Source organism: Anser anser (assembly GCF_964211835.1).
Source record: "Anser anser genome assembly, chromosome: 3".
Classification (NCBI taxonomy): domain Eukaryota; kingdom Metazoa; phylum Chordata; class Aves; order Anseriformes; family Anatidae; genus Anser; species Anser anser.
The window spans coordinates 36,822,575-36,847,005 of record NC_139722.1 but is presented as its reverse complement, the minus strand read 5'-3'; the positions used below and the strand labels follow the sequence as shown (position 1 = coordinate 36,847,005).

Sequence of the window (24,431 nt, the reverse complement as noted above, 5' to 3'; positions counted from 1 at the left end):
CTCTTCCAAAATCCCCCAGGCTTCTGCAAGTATGAAAATGTAGAGATAAGGCCACTTAAGCAGTTCTAAATGTGTTTCAATTATGAAGACTAAAGAAAACAATCCATGTGATGTGGATATAGTACTATGAATGTAGTAACTAATTTATAAGCTTTACATACTCTTAACAATACCAGGCAGTACTTCATATGCATGCATCAGATATCCCACTGTACTGTGATAAAGACCCTTTAAATCTGCGCTACCCTTTTGGCTTCAAATTGTTTCACACTGTTGTCTCTTTAGAGGACCAGTCGCTCTAGGGAAAGTATGTGGTCCCTGGAACCTGGAAGGGGACATGGTGGCCCTATCAGTTTGCCTTCATGAGTGGCAGTTCCCCTGTTGTCCAGGAGCAGATACTACCTTGAAGGCTGAAGCTGAGGCTGAGTAGGGGTTTGCTAAATTTTTCTGTCTGCGTGCACATTGCTGCCACCTATCTGAAAATTTTACCAACAGTCTGTAGTAAGAAAAAGTGAATTCTGTAGGAAGTTTGTTTCAATAATTATGAGGGTAGAGAGCCCTCCTCTCATTTGAGATACAGCAAGTGATAGTCAGCTAATGTTAGACATCTATCATGTAGCTGCTGAGAGATCTCCATTAGGATAAATAACCACATTTGATGTATAGGCATTGGGAAGACGTGGGTGCTTCTGAGGAATGAATCATCCAGTCTGGAAGTAAACAGCTAAAGTAGGTCAGATGAATCTCACTCTGGAGTACCTTCTTTCTTCCTGCTGAGCGTAAAGAGAGTCTTCGATGAATAACTCAGGTGTAGTCATCTGCACTGTACACATCTAGCCTTAGGTGAGCTGAAGCCAGCTCATCTTATTATGAGTCTGCAAAGAATGTCAAAGCTGGATGTTCCAGTCTGTGAAATGTTTTGTGAAGCTCTGTTTTCATTCAAAATACAATTCAGTTCCCAATTTTGCTGGTTATTTCTCTGAACTTTAGAAGAACAAAGGATATGCCAGATCCAATAATAAACATGATACAAAATTCAGGCCATCCTCACCTCCAGGAGTTTCTACCTGAGCTAAATGGAAGAGCAACAGCCAAATAAATAAAACATGTTTTTTAAATTTTTCTGTTATAATTATTATATATTATTTGTACCATTAAAATCTTTAAGTACCTTGGCTCTTTGTTTAGGCAGTGCTCAAACATGACAGAGAAATAGTTCCTACTCTGAAAACATATAAGCAAAGATCATGGCAAGGGAGATATCAGTAAACTGAGGGAATCCACCGAAATAAAATGAGCAAGCATCCTTGCAAGCATCAGGCAGGGACTATAGAATACCAGCTGCAAGAGAGTGTTCTTCTGAGGTAGGTTTTCTGCATATTAAAATGTGATTTGTGCATTTCTGTCATGTTTTGGGGGGGGGGGGGGGGACGGGGGGGGACTGTATCTGTATCCAAACATGTCCATACATCACAGCATCTACAGAATAAGATACAACCTCTATGATTCCAGAGTATCACCTATATCTTCCGTTGTTATATTTCAGCAAAACTTTCCAGTTTACAAACCCAGTTTACAAACCATTTTTTATATATTTGAAAATTCAATGGAGACACCTCACTTTATCATGCTAAATTACTAAAATAAGCAATAATGTCATCATAGACTGCTAATATAGCCTGTCTGCTGGGTTCCAGCTGGTTGGTTACTGAGACAAAATAAGACTGAACGTTAACAGATACTTTACTGAGCTGAAGTTGTAGAGGGAGATTTGACTTTGACAAATATCTCCTTTACATCAATAGCCTGGAATATTTTCAAAGAAACAAAGAAAAGTTAAAAAAGAGCAAGGAATCACAAAGTACTGGATTGAGTTATGTTTGCTCAGATGTAGCTGCATTTCACAGTCCCTGATATTTTCTGGGAATGATTTGTGAGCAATTCAACTTGTGAACATACATATTTGTATGCTCTAAATTTTTGCATGACTGTCTTTTCATCTCTCACCTTTACCCCTATCTCAATGCCTTGTTAAGTTTTAACAAACAAACAAACAAAAAAATCTGTATTAATTCACAAGATAATTTTATTTCTTATTTGCAGTTCTTACAATGTCAAAACTAGCATGCTGACCTCTTTGCTTTGTCCTTGATGTTGATGCTTTGTGTTTCTGCTAGATACATCAGCTTTGTGTAGAAAACTAGAGTGGGCACAAGTTATTCTAGTTGATCATTATTTCACATTTTCTCTGTAAGAAATGGTCTCATTATAAAGGAGAAAAAAAAAAAAAAAGATATTCAGTATATTCAGTAACAGTAGATTCTTAATTTTTTGGTCTGTGTACAGATAACAGAGTTTTGCCAGCTTTCTATAGAAAAAAAAAAAAAAAGCGTATGGTTTTGTGAGCTTTATAAACTTACAGAGAATAACGAACATATGTTGGTACTTTAAAGAAAATCTGTAAACCACTAATAAAACCAAAAGTTATATGAAAATATGAAGGTTGCAAAGTTTAGCATGTTGCAGAAAGATACTTTTGACACACTGATCTTATTAAATTTCTATAATATTTAATTAGAAAGCTCTGGTTCGTGCGTTTCATAACAAAGCTGAAGTCACATCACTGCATGTGCAATGCAACAGGAAGAGACAGTAAGATAACCTAAGGAAACCATTAACTGTACTGTTATTTTTAATAATTTCTTGCCAATATGATCTCAGAAATAACAGTAAACTGAAAAGTAATTTAGCTGCACCTATTCAGTCTTTGTTTTTGTAGTAGCTGTAGGCAGGAGCCAATAGGGGTCCTGGAGTAGGTTCAGTCAAAGCACTACGCACCTAACACAACTTAACCCACTAGTATCTGCCCTCATAGGTACTTCTAGTCTGTATGTGCAGCCATGGCAGTTGGATTAGATTTTCACACTTCCAGAACTACCAAACCGTTCAGAATCCTACTCCCAATATTAGTGTACATATTCTCATATATCACACAGATGAGCACAAACTTGACACCTGGTTTCCAACAGTATTTAATGTCACACATAAAAAGAGGTCGTGGAAATAGGAATCAAAATATTTTCCTTCCCTTACAAGTACTTTTCTGTTAGGCTGGTGCATCCAGAGTAGATGGAGGACCCTCTGTACCACATGAACTCCTGTCATTGCAATTTACAACAATTTCTTACATATATATATCTTACATACATCAATACTTACATGACATTTCATCAGGACTTTTCAAGACTTACATTTGGAAATATGTTGACTACAGTTGCCATTAGTACTTGAATACTCCTGCAGATCTTTCATCTCAACTACAACTAAAGCAAGACAGAAACTTTCTTAGAAGTTGATTATTCCATTACCTTGTCTGATGCTCCTCTGAAGATGTGGGTACTAGCCATGCAAAGATAGTATAAAAACAGTTTGAGGTACTATATGTACTTCTACCCAAAAAAATGCTAGAATTGTGTTTCTTTCCCTGGTCATCCTCCTCTATTATAATGCTGAATATAAGGACCCAAATGCAAGAAAAACTGGGGACCCATGGAAACTGTATTAACAGATGTCCATCATAGTGACATCAACAGGTATTGAAAGGATGTGTTAGGTGAAATTGTGCTATTTTGCTTTATTAAAGGAGCAAAGGCATCATACATTCATTATACAACCTCTAGATGAAGAATGTGAAAAGCCTCCACAGGAGCTGTATCTGCTCTACCTTTGTGTTTTTTTATCACAACTCTATCCAGTAGCAATCGATAAGACATTGATACATCAATACCTATATATCATATATTGTAGCAAAACTTGAAAACTTTAGAGATTGCACATACATTGCAGACAAGACCAATAAGTAGGATGAGGGAGCGAGATGACTCCCATTATTTTGGAAACTGAAGGAGTTTAAAAATAACTTGAAAGAGATGAAAACAAGAATTACATACAATTCTACATACGTACATACAAATATTGTGATCTATTTTAACACTGTAAACAAACAAAAATAAAAAGTTGTAGCTACTTTCTGAAAAATAAAGATGTTTAAACCTCCTCGTGGTAAGGAGAGTTAAATGTTTGCTACTGGTCAGACCTGTTAAACTGAAGCATTTCTGGCAATAAAATATATTATCTCTGACTGTATAGAAACACAGTTTAGTCTATCTCAAAATGTGTGAGTTGGGAAGGAGAACTAAAAACTATGGTGTTACCAAGACAGAATGGTTTGATTAGGATTTTTCTCCCCAGGAGAAATGGTGGCCAACAAGAAAAGTGAACCAACTGTAGCTGTTTACCAGTTAGATTAATCTACCTGTAAACTTGATATAGTATCAAGATGTGCTCAAAAATAAAATAAAATAAAATAAAATAAAATAAAATAAAATAAAATAAAAAAGATGAATCAGAAATGTTATCAAATATACATAAAGTAGACAATTACATCTTTTGTAAAATAATAGTCTCTGTTTTGGTTTAATGGTAACTGGAAAAAATCTGTTTCACAAAAACTGGAATTTCTATTTAGCAGGTTCTTCCTAAATCTATATTCTTTCTTCTATTTACAAGTGAAATTACCTTTTATGTTTCCAGTTCTCAGACCTAAAAGTGGATTGGCTGTCTTCTACACAGCCCCTTCTTCTTGCTTCCTCTTTCAGGGGTATGAATAGTTGCAGAGCTTTACAGGTGGAATTAGTGCCCAGACTGCTGAGTGCAATCAGCAAGCAAGAAGCCCAAACCACAAAGACCCCCATGCCCCTTGTATCATTCAAGGGATGGCTACAGTCAGGCCCTGGCTACTCTGAATATTCAGTGTGACTCAGTATGCTCTGGTCAATCACAGAGCAACATTTAGCATTGTGGATGTATCTTATCTATGTTTTGAAAAAGAAACCCTAAATTAAAGATTATTACAATACTACTCAGGATTAAATCATAGTGCACACACTGTCAAGATCTTCAGCTGGTATAAATCAGCACAGCTCCCTGGCATTCAGTATTGTAACAGAAACTCTGATCAGATTAGTATTTAAGCTCCTGAATGTGCCCTGCAGTATACCACAAGAACAGCATTTCAACCAACTGTATTAAAGGCCACCTAAAATAATATTTCTTTTATCAGTCTTCTTTTATTTTTTTATCAGTAAGTATTCAGGAAAATAAACCGAGTACTGAAATAAGAGATAATTCAATGATGATTAATTTGTTGCAAAGAACAAAAGATAAAAGAAATACCTTTGTAACCACATTTGCTTACATCATCTCTGAGACTAATTGACATATTAAAGATAGCAGTTCTTGTTAATAGGAAACTACTTCCTCAGTGAAAAGGTGCCAGTGTTAATATTTTCTACAAAAGTAAAAGGTGATAAAAGATAACTTTGTAGAACAACTTCAATATCTTTTATTTTGGAGCTGTAAGAGTAAGTAATTCCTGGGGAAGAAAAAAATGCCTGTAGAGGGTGAAACTGGTAACAGCCAGCCTATTCAGAACATAACTGACAAATGGTGATGAAGATCATACAGTCAATGCAGTTACATTGAAATGATTCAGGTAGAACTTAAGAACTCTCCATATGATAGCTGAAAAGTCACAGAGAAGTTTTCTTAAATTGCCTAAGAAGAATCTCTTTTCTATATTAGACACAAAGCTTACCTGTTCAATAGAACCAAAGAGAATAGGTTTTATTAATGTGTGAGGTAATCAAAGAGCTATCAGAGGAACTTCCATCCCTGTCTAGCTATCTATTGTCATGAATGCTTTAGTAAAGCTTCAAGTGTAATTCTTTATCTGAAGTGATTACAGAAAGATTACTACACTCCAGATTTGTCATTTGGTAAGCTAACCTCTCTTCAATGTTTTGAAAAATTGTAAGCAAAAAGTAAGATGAGAAGGGAAGGGAAGGGAAGGGAAGGGAAGGGAAGGGAAGGGAAGGGAAGGGAAGGGAAGGGAAGGGAAGGGAAGGGAAGGGAAGGGAAGGGAAGGGAAGGGAAGGGAAGGGAAGGGAAGGGAAGGGAAGGGAAGGGAAGGGAAGGGAAGGGAAGGGAAGGGAAGGGAAGGGAAGGGAAGGGAAGGGAAGGGAAGGGAAGGGAAGGGAAGGGAAGGGAAGGGAAGGGAAGGGAAGGGAAGGGAAGGGAAGGGAAGGGAAGGGAAGGTGATTTGGAGCACTCCATCTCCTCCACAATGCTACCACCAAAGTGTCTGTGGTGTGCCATAGAAGTAACAACTTTGAATTTAGTAAGGTGAAACCTGTGATTTACACCACTAGGATCTGAGCAGCTATTCACACCATAAGAGAGTGCACTGTGCTATTTATCAGGTTGCAGGAAGAGAGAAACAGGTGCTCTGAACAGCAGAAACCAGGGATTCACTTCCTGAGCCCATTTACTGTCTCATTCTTACTGGTGGTCATATCCAGAGGGGTCTTCTGTAACCTTTTCTTGGATCAGATTATTTGGAAGTTTTATTTTTAAATGTAATTAACTGCCTAAAATCTGGATATATGAGTTATTTTCAAAAACACCTATATGCTTGACTTTTACTTAAAGTCTGTAGACTTAGGTCTGTGATGCCAGAGATTTTATATGACATTGCACTCCTTTAAATCAAAAAACACCAGCTGTGCAAATATCCTGAAGCCCCCTACAACTCCACAAGCTTTGTTGACCTCCTTTTTTTTTTTCATATATGCCAGTCTTTAATTTGACATGTTTATATGCAAGCAACCTTCATATTACAGGAACAACTTACACACATATATATATATTTAATGTGGCACAGTACTTAGCTTCTGATTAGAGCTGAAATGTTAGGTGCTATGAAATCTGTGACAGCTTTGGTTTCAATAGGGTAAGAACCTTCTGTTGCAAATTTTCAATGCAGTAATAAACATTTAGGGCAATACAGTGCCCTTTTGTGGCACACTTTCTCATGTACTGCCTGCTCAAAGTCATTAAGCTCTGCTTAAGCAGATCCTACAATAATTAACAGAAAAGCTCCAGGTTATGCAATTTTAAGTGTTCATTCTTCACAACAGTATGTCTATTTTACTCAACTCACCTTCCTCACTTTTACTGCCTAAAGATTAGACAGCTAAATTATCCCCTATGCTCAAGGGAAAAATGCAGCCAGTTCCATTTTACCATCTACAACTTTGATATTAGGATTAGGTGAATCACCATCTGGAAGTGCCTGTTTCTCTCCAGTAATTCAGTGGTTACTCACATGACTTCTTAGACTCAGACAACTACATTTTAGTCACTTCAGTTAAGCCAAAGTGCCTCCCTTGGTCTGTTCCACACACTCTTTTTTATTCTTCATTGTGTCAGGTTGCTACGTTTTCAGAAGTGGTATTGATATTGTTTTGAAAACACTGACCCCTCACATGTCTAATATACCCATCTGTCTTTATTTAACTGTTATTCACCTTGAAACTGTGTTAAAAACCATCTATGATTTATTAAAACTGGTCTTTGAGGAATTATATTTTTCCATAGCACACATTCCCCACCAAGAGATGAGAAGAAAATGCATAAGCAGTAACATTTAACTATTTCCACCTCCCATAATGCCAGGTTCAGGAGGCTGAGACAAGTTTTGTCATTTTTATCAAGTTCCTGTCATTTCTCTCGCTCTAATGTTCTATAATAGAAAACAGTATTTTTACATCTGATAGACTTGAAAATAAGTCAAAATGCATCTTTCATGCTCATGATCAGAGAAAATGTCCATAGCTCCACCAAATTCTACAACCCCATACAGACTTATCTTGGGTGTGAAGTTTGGATGCAAGTCTGAACTCGAAGTCTAGACCTTTCTCTTTGAACAGACAAGACCAGCCTCTGAACCTAAATGCACTCAGATCTGAAATCATATCTGGTCATCTGTTTTGACTGGTGAGCCTAGCTGGATATAGTGAAAGAAAACAATTCAGCAACAACAGAAAACATGAAAGATCTTGTCTGCTTTTCATAAACTGTTCTCTAAGAGGTTTCAACTAATAAGTTATACATAAAAATATGTTTGGATTGCATACTAGAAATCAATACAGGGATACCGAGCTTGCTTTAAAAAAGCTACCTATGTGTCAAAGTAGAGTGGAGGCAGCAGTACAGAGTTGAGTGTGAACTGATTTACTCTGCAGTAACTCAAAAAGATGAATTAGCCCATGATGAGCTCTGTGTTGTCACAACTTGAAGGCTTCTGGATTGGCAGCTTGCTTAGGTGTCTGTGTATAATGCTGCAGATGAGTATTAGCAGTTCCAGGTGGGCGAAGCAGAAGAACAAAAAAGAAAGACCAACCCCAGACTCAGGCCTGAACCAAACAGAGCTGGGAGAGCTCAAATGAGATGGTCAGTCAGATCACATATATGAACTTATAACTCTGCAAACATTTCCAGAGACTAAAATGAGATCTGGACAGTGCTCTGCACAGTAATATCCTGCTCTTGAAAATGATGCACGTTATGGTAGTTATAAAAAAGAGAGAGAGAATTCTACTGTGGCAGGGTACAATGAGAGAAAAAAGGGTAATTTTTAGGCTGAAGATATTAGGCAACAGTAGTTAAACAGATTCTAAACTGGAAGAGTATCTTCCAGCAGTTCCTCACTTAAATTGCAATTACAAATATGAAAAGATATTTGAACTCAGTTTAATTACAGTAACAAAGAAGATCTGGCAAGGCAGGACCCTTTTCTTGCAGATAATTAAATGTGAAATGTGAGAACGCTTAACAAAAATATATATATTACGCTAACCATTTTTGTGTTTTGATCTCACTTCTCTTAGAAGCTTTTTGTGTGTGTATGTGTGTCACCCCCTTAGGCAGACAATTCAAAGTGTTCAAAGTTTTTATTTATTTATTTATTTATTACAGCCCCACTCCCTTCTCTCCCCCCCATGATTTGCTCTTCTTCTCTTTATCTGGAAAATATAATGCTTTAAATCATGAAAAAAAAAAAATGTTCTTGCTGCCTCAGGATAGATTGGAGTAAGCCATATTTACACAGAGGAAGGCTTATGTTTATAGAAGATCGGTTTGGGGCCATGCTGAGGTCTCCAGCAGGTGCTGGGGAGAAGCTGGCAGATCAGCACATCCTCGTTTATCTGTCTTTAGTCCCAGCCTTCTCAGCACTCCTGGTCAACCCTTCCCACCTCCAGCCACCCCTGTCACCCAGGCACACCAGGCATGCTGAGTAGTGGCACAGACTTGTGTTAACATACTTCTCCTGGGTGCTTCTCTTGTTAGTGCCAAGGGAAGTGGAGATCCTGCTCCCATCCCAGCCTTTGCCAAGCTACAGCCACCACCTGTAAAGCATGGCAAACATTTTATGAACCTGAAAGGTCACATTACGTAACAGTCTGTTCGCAGATACAACACGTAGCACCACGGAAAGTTCATCTTTATTCTTCCTTTTCATTTCTACGATGGCATCATACAAATAGTTTCAGCAGCCCACGTTCAGCTTCCTTTGAAAAGGAATCTTAAGGCTCCTTATGACTTCAACTGACATTTAGTCTGTCCACATTTGGGAATGATTCATTTGCTACAGCCCACCTGCAGAGCAAGGATTAACACCATGCACAATACATATCTGGCACTACTGTGATGGATTATGAAATAGGTGATAGGATGCAACTGGTTGTACCTGAATACTTTCTTTTTACATGAATTTGGGTATAGGGGCTTGGTAGAGGACAGTGTGTGCCTGAAAGCCAGAGGCAGGTCTTTGAGGCTGACACCCCATACTCACTATCTGCCTAACCCAAAAGAGAGGCTTGCAGTCTTCCAGGGTGAGATGTCTGAATAGATTTTCAGACATAAAGCTATGGCTAATGAGGAAAAGCTCACTGTAGAATTTTCTGTGTGTTACAAGCAGTGGTTCCAGCTCCTTAGTTTCAACTCTTAACAGTATTTATTTTCCACAGAATATGCCACAAACAAGTTAATGCAAGTATTGCATGAAGACATTGAGAACTAAACTAAAATCAAATCCGTACTCTCACCAGTCCTGTTTATACGAGTTAATTTGAGACAGTAAATGAATGAGAAAAAAATGCTACCAACCTCCCTCTGGCATGTGCTTAAGGGGCCTACATGGAAGCAACATAGCTTTATAGCATTAAAGAACTTAAGATGTAAATATAGGTGTTTTTGTTTGTTTGTTTGTTTGTTTGTTTCCCTTAAATGATTATTCTGGTTCTCAGCTTGGAATGATGAAAGCGATTTCGTTGCTATATTTAGTGAATTAAAAATGAATTGATTTTCTTTGTGCAACTATGTAACAGTTGTGCTTTACTTTTCTGTGCATGGCACCTTTACTTCTGAAAGTGTGCTGCCATCATCTAGAAAAGGCAGATGGGAAAAAGAAATAAAAAATATCCAAATAATGTTCACTGCAGACTGTTGGAAAACAGCAGGTGAGAGACACGCTCTCCTGGAGAGCACTGGAATATCCTTTTCTCCTGGGCTAAGTTTAAGTTAATTCTTTCTGAAAGTGGGGTCATTTTTGAGCTCAGATAAATACAATGAAACCCAGCCACTCATAGGATTTTACCTTAAGCATCTGCAGAGCAATGTCATACGGAGATAGTGCAGGTAGAGGAAGGTTCTCCAAAACATCTGAGAGGGCAGTTATGCTTTTTAACTTATGTTAAAATTTGGATGTTGTCAAACACAAAAGATAAGATCAAGACAGAAAAGATAAAACCCAAACGGTGAAAAACTAGCAGGAAATAATCCCCAAGTGTGAGAACTCTAATGATTTCCAAATGCTTCAAGGACTGCTGCTACTGAGAGGTTGAGCCCTAAGCTCTCTAGCTGCATTATCACTTCCAGACCAGTCCCAATTTGAGGCCCCCCTACTGAAGTTGCTTTTCCAGATAGCTGAAAAGCCTGCTCACAACTGCTTACATTGACAATTAGTGATTTCCAGACTGAACTGTGAATTTAGGAACCCCCAAATGGAGTTCCTGAAGATTCAGACCCAGAACAGCATAACAGCATTCACAAGCTCTGTCAAAGACAACTTTTAGCACATCTGTCTTCATCCAACCCTCATTCAACAGCAACACAGGTCATCCAGGCTGAGTGGGAAAGAAGCAGCTGTAGATGCTGGCTGCAGGTGGAAACAGCCTCTTCCTGCCCAGAGGGACCCATCTGCTGCTAGCCATTACCAGCACTTACAAGCATCCTGCTTTTCTCTTCATAATGTGATTTCTTCAGCTGCTTCTGGTTCCTTCCCTGTTGGAGGGACTGAGCTGCTGACTACTAATACTTTGCATCCCAATGCTTACTTTTGAGTCTTTGGGGGCTCGTGAGCTACAGTTCAGTGACTCAGTGTGAAAGGGCAATTGTATCAGATTTTTGGAAAATAACTTCATTTTAATGCCTACCACACTCTAGTGGAGTCAGTTTATACTGGCTCTGTAATAAGTATCCTTCTGGGGAATATCTCCAGTCATTTAGTCAGAGCCCTATTCCTCACACATGTGCATGCACAGGTGCATACACCACTTACACCCTCTGCCGACTGATTCTCCAATACATTCCAAACGCATTGTTGTAACAGTTACATGCAGAATTTATGTGGATTATTTTTTTCCAAACATATTATAAATGTATTTTCCACATTCTATCTTCCACATATTTAATTACTGTTAAAAATTAATGGGATTCTGAGCAAACCAAAACAATTGTCACCACAAGCCATTTCACTTCGAGTCAGATTTTAAATCATCTTAAGTTTCCCATGACTTCACTTGAAGTACTCATGGAAGTATAGCCCTGAATGACTGCCAGGAGCTCAGAGACACGAGTAACTGGAGATGTGTTTATAAAACTCCTTTTCTATATGATCTTCTGATATTTCCAAGAGTTCTTGTTCAAAACACAGTCCAAAATTTCTGAAATTTTCAGTGTGAAATGAGTAATGATGGTTCCCCCCCCCCCCCCTTTTTTTTTTTTTTTTTTTTAATGGGATAGGCTGTAGGAGCACAGCAAATAAGGGGCCCTGGTGGGAAAACTTGGACTCAGACTCCAGAACAACCTGCACAAAGCCACTTCCTGTAGTAGCGCTAGTGTTTTTCTCTCTGTGGCAGCCTGGAAGCTGGAGATGCAAGGGGAGTAAACAAGAAGATCACCTGAAACCCTTTATGATATAACTGAAGAATTCGTGAACAGTGAGAGTATAATTTTTCAGTTTTAACAAATCACATTATGTTTCCCTGAAATATTTCTGATCTGATGTAAAAATAATTGTTTTGATGCAAATTTGCTGCAGGAGTCTTGAAGCAATATTGTATTTCAATTACTATATATTTTTAACCACCTCTTACCTGGTTTCTAATTCCAGTCTTGTAGATTTTCGTATCTGCAGCCCACACATTAGCTGGCATGACTCCTATTTAACACCGAGGTAATCACAAGAGAAAGAATAGAGGAACGAATAAATAAATAAATGTCTGAGCTTATAATTAAAATGAAGTCATTTCTAGTCATATAAATGTCTGTGTTTAAAGGAAACAACATCTTCCAAGCAAAAATTAATTAATTAATTTAAAACACAAGTTACTTACATATCAGTGTCAGCACTATTGGCACACGTAACCCAGCCATGCAATGGCAGAGAGGACCTTGCTCAATACACTTTCAGTCTCTGGCTTCAGACCAGGTGTGATAATGTGCTCCAGGTCTCACACAAACACCCCACCCACAAAAGCTGCCAAGATGTTCCTGCAGTCATAAGTATCAGTTGGTACCAGGAATGAGTTATGAAATTGTTAGTTATACAACAGATTTTTCATTATTCTGATACAACTGTGATATTTATATTTGTAAAAGAGGCAGTATTATAGACTTGTAGTTTGAACTGCAAAGAACCTTGATTCTCCGGAGTTCTTTGTTTCTAGTTTACCTTGATAAATACTCCAATTGGTATATTTTTTTCCAGAAATGGATACCCACTCACATAAACCCCATAAAATACCTCCAGGTTTTGGGGTGATTCTCTTCTTTTCTTCTGTTGGTACTGATCTGCCTTGTGTAGTGGGCCTGAACCCAAGCATCTTATCTCTTAAGTACTTGACGTGCTAAATCTTTACTCTGATTCTCTGTTTTATGATGAAAATAATATTTCAGAATTTCAGACAAAATGCGATGATTTAGTTTAAGGAACAGAGGGACACTGAAAAGATTAGTTAATATCTAATACATTGTTTTGAGGAGAAAAGCTCTCTAGATGGCTCTTTCCTTAAGTAAAGGTTCTTATCAACAGGATCTCCAGTGGGAACTAGTCCACTTTCTAATGGAGTACTTACCTGTCCATAAGAGGAGGCTGGCTGTCCCCACAGGCTGGGACATTGCCAGGGAGGTGTGACACCCGGCTTCCCAACCCTGGTCCAGAGAGCATTTCCTTATCTACACAATGTGAAGAGAGCAGGTACACACCTCCACTCTGGCTGGATCCTGAGCAACTCTTGAATAAACTGGGAGTTCAGATCCACTCAGGCAAAAGGGGTTGGGTTTGTATCTGTATTATTTTAGGCAACAGTTGCAACATTTAAACTGTTAAACTAAGGAACAATAAATTCTTGTCCAGCAGCTCTGTGAGTCTGGACTCAAATCCACTCCAAAAGTTGTTTGGCAAATCCCTGTTTAAACCTGCTAATAGAATTAAAATTACAGAAACTGCATTTTTTATGGAGAAGGTCATTAAATTCAATATACAGACCCCATAGAGACATGATAATCCCACAGCAATATTATGATCATTAAATAGTTATTTTTAAAAATATTCTCCTTTTGAAAGAAAATAAATGTGTGAAATGCAAGTTTTCACTAGCAGCAACATTTTCATGAGTACTTTCTTCGTCTATTCATATTAGTATATTATTTATAGAGCCTGTCTATGCATTCCTAGGAACTTACAGGGGAAAGACTCAAAAGCAGACATATAAGAACCTATCTCAATGTGGATAAAAAAGAAACTCTGTAAGACCAGAAAAGCAGACAATAGGACATCATTTAAAACATAGTTGGGAAGAGATTATTTAAGATTAGATAATCTTGAAGCTTATTTATTTATTTAAGATTCTTTCTAAAATGATATTTTCTGAACCAATACTTGTTTTTCCATTTTCTTCCCGTACAGGAAAAGAAAAGAAAAGAAAAGAAAAGAAAAGAAAAGAAAAGAAAAGAAAAGAAAAGAAAAGAAAAGAAAAGAAAAGAAAAGAAAAGAAAAGAAAAGAAAAGAAAAGAAAAGAAAAGAAAAGAAAAGAAGAGAAGAGAAGAGAAGAGAAGAGAAGAGAAGAGAAGAGAAGAGAAGAGAAGAGAAGAGAAGAGAAGAGAAGAGAAGAGAAGAGAAGAGAAGAGAAGAGAAGAGAAGAGAAGAGAAGAGAAGAGAAGAGAAGAGAAGAGAAGAGAAGAGAAGAGAAGAGAAGAGAAGAGAAGAGAAGAGAAGAGAAGAGAAGAGAAGAGAAGAGAAGAGAAGAGAAGAGAAGAGAAGAGAAGAGAAGAGAAGAGAAGAGAAGAGAAGAGAAGAGAAGAGAAGAGAAGAGAAGAGAAGAAAAAGAAAAAAAAGACTTCAGTTTTCTGAAAAAAAATCAAAAAAAAAGTCATCCTGTTATGGGAATTGCCCAAGAGTCAATATATATATTGATTAAAGTTTTAAAGTTGAAGTACAGTCTTGAAATGACTGAATTTCCAATTTAGATTTTTAAAGCTTTTTTTTTAAAAGCTTTTTTTTTAAAAGCTTTTTTTTTTTTTTTTCTTAAAGCTAAGTACTGCAGCTATTACCAAACCCTTATTTCTGTTTTCTGTTTAACTGTAAGGACATTAGTGGAGTTAGCCATTTTAAAAAAAGTTTGCTAAGTAGTTATTTTCCTTTTAGATCAGATGACAACGTTTGCTTTTAAATCAAAGCCATTTAGGTGGGCTTATTTAGCTTTCTACAGAGATTTGTTGTAAATCCTCTAGCTTCAATTTTTTTGTATTTAGTTTTGACTACTTTTTGGGGGGGTGGAGGGGGTTGTTAGGCTTTTTTGTTTGTTTGTTTGTTTTTTCATTTTGTTTTTAACTTTTCCTTTCCTGCAAAGTGCTGTCATACGTAGCTGGTAGACTGAGACTGGCTGGCAGGTGTTTTTCACATAAATCCGCTGCCCAGCATAAGGAATATATATTTATACTATGAGATCATGGGAGTTCTGTGTACTTTTTGTAACTATTTAACTTTGTTGGGCAATGCTATAAAATATCCTTTTGACTTTACTTTTTTTTTTTTCCATAGGGCAGCTTCTTTTTTTTTTCTTTTTTTTCCCTTTCAGTGGATGGATCCTCATATTCAGAGCTGGACTCAACCTCAACTAAAGGATATTTGGCATTCATCTGAATTCAAGTCTCCATAACTGAACTTTTCTCGTTGTCAAAGGGAATAAGCATATCAAACAAACTGCAGTGTTTCAGGGCTATTATTGGCCCTCTCAAAGGTCCGATAGTGTTCTAATTCTCATTATTTAGTTTTTCATTTAAATCACATTTGTGGGAAATCCTTTCCTGGTTGAAATCAAGTGGCTCTGTGCAACCTGATAAGTACTTCTAAGTTCTTAAGTCTGCTTTTTCCAACTAAATTTGTATTTTTCCTCTCAGATAGTCTTGAACTTGTTGTTCACAGTGTCTTAAAAGGTGCAGAAGGATGATGGTGTTTCTCAGAGCTTCAGGCTGTTCTTTAATTCTTCATTAAGTTCTCTCTAGAATGTTAACATTTCATAGAATCATAGAGTAATTTTGAAGAACCTCTTACCAACTCCCATTTTTAAGGAGTTAAGATATACTTTCCCAAGAGGTCCTTATGCTTATTAACTTGTTTTATTACTAAATCATTATTATCTCCACATTTTCTATTTATACCCAAATTTTGCTCTTTGGAAGGTTTCTTTAGGAACAAGCTTCTCAGAGGCTTTCAGCAAAAAAATTAATTCATTACAGCAATTTCACTCGAAAGTTACTTCAAAGAAACTTGCCAAATTATTATGATGAGGCATTTTCTGTGCTTGCTGTGCTGTGAGTTTTACTGCCAGCCATAAATATCTTAAGTTGCATAACAACCAGATTGTAACATTTATATAGTTACTTTCTGTATTCAGTTAGTTTTCAATCCAAGACAAAGTAGATATCCTTGGTAGAGGATATTAAGGCCACTAGATCTATAACCAGCTATAACCAACAGGTATTAATTACCCATTGGAACTGTAGGTACTCTATTTAAAGCAGTGTATTAGGAAAAGAAAGAAACACAAGTTACAATAAAGCATATCAATTCCTTGGTTGTCAGACTCAGAGCTCTGATACATGAGTCAATGCTTATATGTCCCTCACATATGCATCATAAATCAGAACTGATGTTCAAATTCAGCTTCATCTTGCTGAGTTGCAAAATAGATTAAGACCAGTAGAACAGTTCAAAGTTCTTAAGCACCTTGCACATCTGTGGCACTTCTCATGCCTAGTATAAATTCATTTGGGACACCTTGCATTTGTTTTCATTCATCTAAGCACAACATGCAATTCATGTACGCTAACTCTTCCTGACATGCAATGCTGATTTTGAGCACAAAAAAAGAATCGATGTAGTGTTTTGGAATCTGTACATTCATATGTATGGTTTAAGACACTGTCATGCTGACATCTGCACAGTAATCCTCTAAATGTGGAAAAATCTCCACTGCAATCAACAATATGGACCTGTCCTGTGTAGCCAGTGGAGATTAGAGAAATCTAGCACAGGCCTGTTTTGGGGTGAGCTTAATCCTTCTCTAGACTCTGCAGACTGTATGACCAAATCAATATAGCAGACATTACTCTGTTGAACTTGGTCGCCTGGTGAATACATACATACTGAAATGTTAATCTGCACCTGAAGTCCAACTTAAATTCCATAACCAGCAACACCAATAATGGCATGAGAAATCCAAGTTGTGTGGTTTTTTTCTAACCATCTTGCTTGGCAACTACCTGGGACGCAACATTTGGCAAAAATATTTGCTACCTCTGTGTCATCTGCAGGTAAGTATATGACACAGACCACCACCAAATGGTAGCCAGACAGCAAACTGTGGGGAAGATTTAAATTTAGTTTTCACATGTTGTCATTTAATTTTGTCCAAAGCAACCATACAATGAAATGTTTTTGCATTTTTCTACCTAGAGTGCCTTCAGCCACATGTAAGTCAATTCTGAACCCATTCCACTCTACAAGTATTCAAGAAAAACTGCACTCCTCTTCAACAACATTATGCACGCTTTTAGAAACATATTTTCTGGAGTGTTTCCTTTAACATGATACAGTCCTCATAATATACTAAGGAACTCCCCATGTAGCAGTTTATATTGTGGGAGGTGTTACAAGTCAGTAGTGCCAACTATTGTCTGTGAATGACAGGTGTAAAAAGAGCTTAGCAGTGTTTAAAGAATTTGTGCCAGCTAAGTAAAAATTGTCTTTGATTTATATAACGTTGCATAAGCTGAATATGGTAACAGTATTTGTAAATTATACATTTGAAAGGAGAGCAAAGGAGCAACTCTGATGACAAAAAAAAAGAGTAGAAGATGAAATGGAATGTGGTCAATCTAGGGTTAGATAGGAGGCTAGAAAAGCATCTGAAAATTACTGGATATCAGCTCAAATCTCCACTGCAATATTCCATTCTACTTCTAACATAAAATGCATTCAGAGTTGCATAAAGCTGGGATTACATGATACCAGTCAATCTCAGTCAATTTCTCTCCATTTTACAGAGTGAGGGAGATCAATTTTCTCAGACTGAATCTTCAAAGTGCACCTTGTTAAGAGAAATGGATAGAAGTAACTTCACAAAATACTGTTGTCTTATTAAATGTCTTATTTAACTGTGAATAAGAACTGGGCAAAGGTTTCACTGCAAAACTCCAAATTATATGAAACATCTGGCTTTTAATTTTATTAAAATCCAAAACTCAGTCCAGGTTCTTCGAAAGTTTTGTTGAACATCACAAGCATTTTTTTATTATGAAACATAGTTTTGAGGAAAGCTGTCCTGATTTGTGGTTTTGAATGGATGCCACACAAAATTTTTGAATTTTCACAAGATTAGGTGAAACTTGCTGATGTTGACAATAGCTTTTCTTTGAATTTCTGTTTGTTTGTTTTTTTGTTTTACATGAGCAAAAACAAAAAATACAGGGTTTATGTTAATTATATGGATTACTACCTTAAACCAGAATTAGTAGAGAGATAAAAATCCTTTGAACCCAGTAAATGAAGATTAACAAACTATTCATTGGACACAAATCTTATGGGGCAATAATATAAGCTGAGGTATATTATGTGTTAATAGCTTTGTATTTGGGGCTGTTTTAGGAAAAAAATAATCTGAAAAGTAAATAAAAACATCACAAAGATCCGAGGTCATGATATCAGATGTATAACTGTGAATGTAAATGTTGATTAACTCTGCCTAAATAAGTGACAAGAATTAATTTCAAGTTTTTTGACTTGGCTTTTTTCCACACTCAGTCCTGGGAAAACCCCACTGCAGGGGGAAAAGCAGCAGTAAGTAAAACATTAATATCTTGTTGGAAAAGGTTTTGCCCAGCTCTTATTTGCAGCTAATGTATTTAAAAATCCCTACAGTAATGGTTATCTGCAGATCTTAGATTTTAGGCCTGAAGAACCCCCCTAGCCCATTCTCCAGTCAAATAAATACATCCACATTCATTTACATCTAAGTTTCATTAACTTATGTATCTGCATTATTGATTTACCCTGAACTTTATGTACAGTGTCTATTTCACATTCTGTATGTGATATCTGTGTTTTCTCATGTTTCTCTCCATTCAAATACCAGCCCAGAATACCACTGTACATATAAATCGAATAGTTTCCCAGAGCCTTTTCCAAAGTCTGTGGACACCGCTGACTGCAATAGATCAGGTCACATCAAAACACTGCTGTCACCTGAGTGAGAGCATATGCCACCAGCTGAGATTGTACCTCTGTTTCTTGCATGAAACCCAGGCCTTTTTGGTATATTTGCCAGTCATAGCACAGCACTCTTATATTGATTTCCACAGTATCAACTGCATTTATGAAACAAGCATTTTTTTTTTCCATCAGTTCAAGAGAAATTTGGCCATACTAAATGGAATAGAAATAATGGCATATTCTTGCAGAAAGAGTATTCTGCCAAGAGGAAACAGAACCAAGACCTGTTTCACAGCAAATATTTCCCTCCACATTTACCACACCCTAATTCATACAAAAGTAACTTGACCTGGATATCAGAAGATATCTAATGTGCATATTGCTCTCAGATTTGATACAAACTAACTTTATCTGTAGTATGGTATGATTTGCCATGCCAAGTTGCTTTTACACCGAATAAATACTTAAAAAAAAAAAAAAAAAGTTCCTTCCTCATTTTTCTCCAAACCTCCTTTTGAATCAGTCCTGTACTGAGGATGGTACTGTAGTCTCAGATATAATTTGCCCCTATATCTTTATACAGAAATAGCAATACCAAGCCTTGACCTTCTTCTGTCATCCTTCTCTCACCTTTTACCAGCCCAGCAACAGGACAGTGCCAGGTACATCTTCTCACAAATGAAGGGGACATAATTCAGAACTCCAGATTTTAAAAATGTTCTGTGAGACATTACACACAGATGTTGCTGACTGCTTTTCTGATCTCCCTGATGAAAGGTAGTGTTCAGGATGCAGTGTTTGGTCTGATGCATCACCTTGGGAGCCAGGGGAGGAGCTGAGACAAAATAAAACAAAACAAAATGATGACGACAAAAACAAACAACAACAACAACAAAAATTGCCTCTCTGGGAAATTCTAATATTTTTCTGTTTAATTTCACCCTGATTACGAAAGTAAAATATTTAAACTCACAGTTAACTTTTCAAAAAAACGGCAACAGTGTCCTGATATCCCAAGCAAAATTAATCATTTTGACAGTTCAATTTTGCTTGGATATGACATGAATTTAGCTCTGCTTAGGATGCACAAGTGCTTCATATGGTGCTCTTTGGTTTAATAAACAAAATCAAACAGTGTTCTACTTTGAGTCAAAAAACTTTGCATTACATTCTTATGCTCCATTCCTTCCGTTCCTTTTCCTTTCCTTATTTTTTTTTTTTTTATTAAAAATTATCCTGAAAGGAAAATCTTTTTTCCAGCTCCCAGCCCCCAGAGTCCCCCAACAGTGATATTACCACTCAGGATCATTAAGTTTATTTAGCTTTTTTCCTCATCTTACTGATAATGTTATAATGATAATTAGATCATTATTTTAATTTGAAGTCCTCTGTAAAAAGCTGCAGGAGGATTTCATAACACTGGATGTGGATGATAAGAATGACAAATTTAGCATAGATAAATGCAAAAGAATTACTATGCACAAATAGCATTATATATGCACAGTGAGGATTATTTTTCTTAATTATTGTTATTCAAGAAGAACATCTTAGAGATATAGAGAGTTGTCAAGCAGCTCAGAAGCATTAAAAAGACAAGAGGAAAAATCTTCTTTATTAAACAAAAATAAAGAGCAAAGAAAAAAATAAGCAACATTATGCAGGAATACAGCTCAAAGATTCACCAAGTCCATGCCTAGGGATACAGATTGAGTGTTTACATATCCTGTGCAGTCTCATTCTTTCTCATGGTGATGCAAGAACATCCATTTAAATTACCAGGCATCATTTTTAAACTTTTTTTTTTTTTTTCACATAGCATACAGTGAAATTATGAAATTATGAAAGATACCACTGTGGGATACTGTGAAGTCCAGATATATTAATGGTATAAATTTCACATCTTACAAATTTATGAAAGAAAAGCTATTAATTTTAATGTTCAGGATACAATTTCTGAGTTACAAAATCACTAAATATTTGATGGATAGAGGGTGAAGAGCTATTCTATTTTTGTTACTTCTCCCTTAAACATCCACTAGTGGTCAGTGGTCAGACATGTGTGACCATCCACATGTGTGAACATCCACTAGTGGTCAGACATGGTACCACATACAAGCCATTTGATCAGTGCAAGTTCAGCTTGTTAGTAGCCAGTGCTCGACTGTACTGACTGTACTGCTCAACTTCCACCAACTGTAATAGCCATAGACCTAAGCCATGCAAATGTCATGATTTTCTGAAAATCCAGTTATAAAATGATTTCTAGAATCCAAAACCTGATCTGGCAGCAGTGATCCTTACTTAATTATCTAAGTGAGCACTGGGTTCTCACTATATGTATGTTAGGTTGTGCATTAGCACAGCCAGATGTGTTTCAGCCTTACTTCACCTTTGCTGACTTTTCAAGTGGTAAGAGTCCTATAATGTTACAATGTGTAGAGCTGATGACATATTTGTTTCAGTTTAACTGTGGGTTTGTTTTCTTTTTTTTTTTTTCTTTTTTTTTCTATGTAATTGTAACAGAAACTTTACAATATTTTTTTAAAATATTTTCTGTAATCTTCTATTTTTGCTCTTTCTTTGCCTGGCTAACCATGCCAAGAGTAGCCGTAAGAAATGACGTTTTCTCAATTCTTATCTCACTCTAAATTTTATGCACCCTTTGACAATAACAAAACAACCTTTATGAGAGCTGGATTTTTTTTATTATTATTATTACTTTTTATCTTGTTGTTTCCTACATTTATTCAAGAGCTCCATGATCCAGAAGGGGAAGGGAAAAAAAAATCACAATAATGTGTCAGGTTTATAGGGCAGTCTTGAAGTAAAGATATAATCAGGTTTGGCTAGATGTTTTTACAGAACATGCTCTTTTGCATCAAACTGTATGAGAGTTGTTAAAATCTAGTGAAAATTAAAAAAAAAAAAAAAAAGACATCAACTTGGTCTTGGGCATTTTATTCTCTGATGAGCTTTGTTGTTCGAGTCTTCCAATTTAGTGCTACTGACAATTGCAGAACTACTTCCTAATCACTAAACCCTTTAGATACCTAAATTCTTGGAGATAAATACATACATGGAACAGAAAAAACATTGTTGAATTGTTGGGAACTGGGATCTAGTGCACCCTCAGCAAGTGTGCAGATGACACCAAGCTGAGTAGTGTGGTTGATACAAAAGAAGGAAGGGATGCCATCCGAAGAGACCTGGACAGGCTGGAGAAGTGGGCTCATGTGAACCGCGTGAGCTTCAACAAAGCCAAGTGCAAGGTGCTGCAGCTGGGTTAGAGCAATCCCTGACAGGAGTACAGACTGGGAGAAGAACTCATTGAGAGCAGCCATGTGGAGAAGGACTTGGGCTGTCTAGTGGACAAAAGGCTTGACATGAGCCAGCAGTGTGCGATTGCAGCCCAGAAGGCTAACTGCATCTTGGGCTGCATCAAAAAAGGCATGACCAGAAAGCAGGTCAAGGGAGGGGATTGTCACCTTCTGCTCTGCCCTTGTGAGGACCCGCTTGGAGTACTGAGTCCAGGTCTGAAGTGCCCAGCACAAGAAATATGTTGATCTATTAGAGCGAGTCTTGAGGAGGGCCACAAAGATGATCAAGGGGCTGGAGGCCCTCTCCAACAAAGAAAGGCTGAGAGAGCTGGGACTGTTCAGCCTACAGAAGAGAAGGCTCCAGGGTGACCTTATTGCAGCCTTTCAGTACTTAAAAGGGAGTTATTAAAAAGATGGGGAACAACTATTTGCTCGATCAGATAATGACGGGGGAATGGTTTTAAACTAAAAGAGGGGAGATTTAGATTAGAGGTTAGGAGGAAATTTTTCACTCAGAGGGTGGTAAGGCACTGGCACAGGTAGCCCATAGAAGTTGTGGATGTCCCATCCCTGGAGGTGTTCAAGATCATATTGGGCAAGGCCCTTGGTAACCTGATCTAGTGGGTGACATTCCTGCCCATGGCAGGGGGATTGGAATGAGATGGTTTTTAAGGTCTCTACCAACAGAAACCATTCTATGATTCTGTGATTCTAACCACTGTTTGGTCAATGTCCCAAGAGGCTACAAGACCCAAAAGACAAACTGTGTTCCCTGCTAGTACAAGGGATGCAGGTTCAAACCTCTTCTTCAAGCAAGGAATTAGACCTCACTCTTCACACTACAGGTCTCCATGGCATTCAGTATCATCATTATTTTGGCTTTTATTTCCAAAGGAAGTTTTAGAACTGATGATTCAGACAGACGAACAGTGTCAGGTACCTTCCCAGCTCTGCTCTGTTGCTCCATGTTAGGTGTCTAAACATCACCACTTTCCACTTCCTTTCACTTCAACCTGTCCTCACAGCTTTCTGGCTGTGGAAAAATATAAGGGAAGCTGAAGACACATCTCTGGTTTCACATTGTTCTGGCTGGACACCAAGGGCTGGGAGCTTTGGTTTGTAAGTGCCTTTGAAAAACTATCAGTTCTTTTCTCATCTGTTCTCATTTTCATCCATTTTTTAATGAGAAGTAGTTTCTCAACAAATTATTCTCAAGCAACAGAAGACAGTAGACAGTAGTGTAATAACCATAAGGTCATAATGCTTTAATTCATTTTTAAAGTAACATTATTTCTCAATATAGTATTGTTGCAGAGAATTCTCCTCCCACACAATATGGTTGAGTGAACCAGTCTGGATGAAACAAGAAAATGTGAATCTTAAGTGTTTTTCTTTATTAGAAAAGTTGCCACAGTTTAAGCAAATTCCATCTGCAAAATCCATTTAAACTCCTGTGCATTTGTCCTCCACTCAGTGATTTAACCCTCACTTTTATCACTTTTGTTTGCATTACTAAGGTTCAAAGGTAAAACAAGCTGATTTAAGGAAAGACTTAAGGACTTTAAGTGTATGTATGTAGAAAATTTGTATAACTAGCTCTATGTAGTGAAACTAGTGTATACTTTCACATTATTTTTCACAAGCAGTGAGGTTTTGGAGAGATGGGCAAGTATACTCTTTTGCCATACATCTACAGATTTTTGAAAATAAAATCCAAATCACTTAAGTATTAGTGGAAAAACTGTTAGTATTCCAGTCCTTCCATGCTCTGGAAGCAACAAATTTCTTACAAAAGCTTAAACTTACAAGAATAAGATTCAGATAAAGGATGTTCTGCATGTTTTTCATATGTATTTCACCAACCAAATGCTGATTAATTCTTTCCCAGTTCTATGTCATATTATAAAGTATATAATAAAGGCCAGTCACAGTATAATTTTTTTCCTTTAAAAAGCCTAGGTGTTAATTACCTCTCTGCCCCCAAATAACCCGTATCCTTTGAAGAGAAATCTTCATTCTATAATCATAATGTAGCACAGCAGTCAAGTATGACTAGTTAATGGCATATTCCCAGTCTGCTGGAATCCATGAAAATCTTTACTTTGTCTCAATGAGTTTTGGATCAGGCCCCTTTTTTTCTGCCTATGTATGGAAAC

At 37.1% G+C, this 24,431-nt stretch overlaps 1 long non-coding RNA gene across 1 annotated transcript; it reads right to left on the bottom strand.

The window, feature by feature from the left end:
* Positions 1 to 8,284: 8,284 nt before the first annotated feature.
* On the bottom strand, positions 8,285 to 13,869 carry LOC310897452. Its single transcript, XR_014582337.1, has 4 exons — positions 13,320 to 13,869; positions 12,579 to 12,735; positions 12,339 to 12,403; positions 8,285 to 9,308 (listed from the first exon to the last, which is right to left on the bottom strand). It is a non-coding gene; the product is annotated as an uncharacterized lncRNA (long non-coding RNA).
* Positions 13,870 to 24,431: the final 10,562 nt, after the last annotated feature.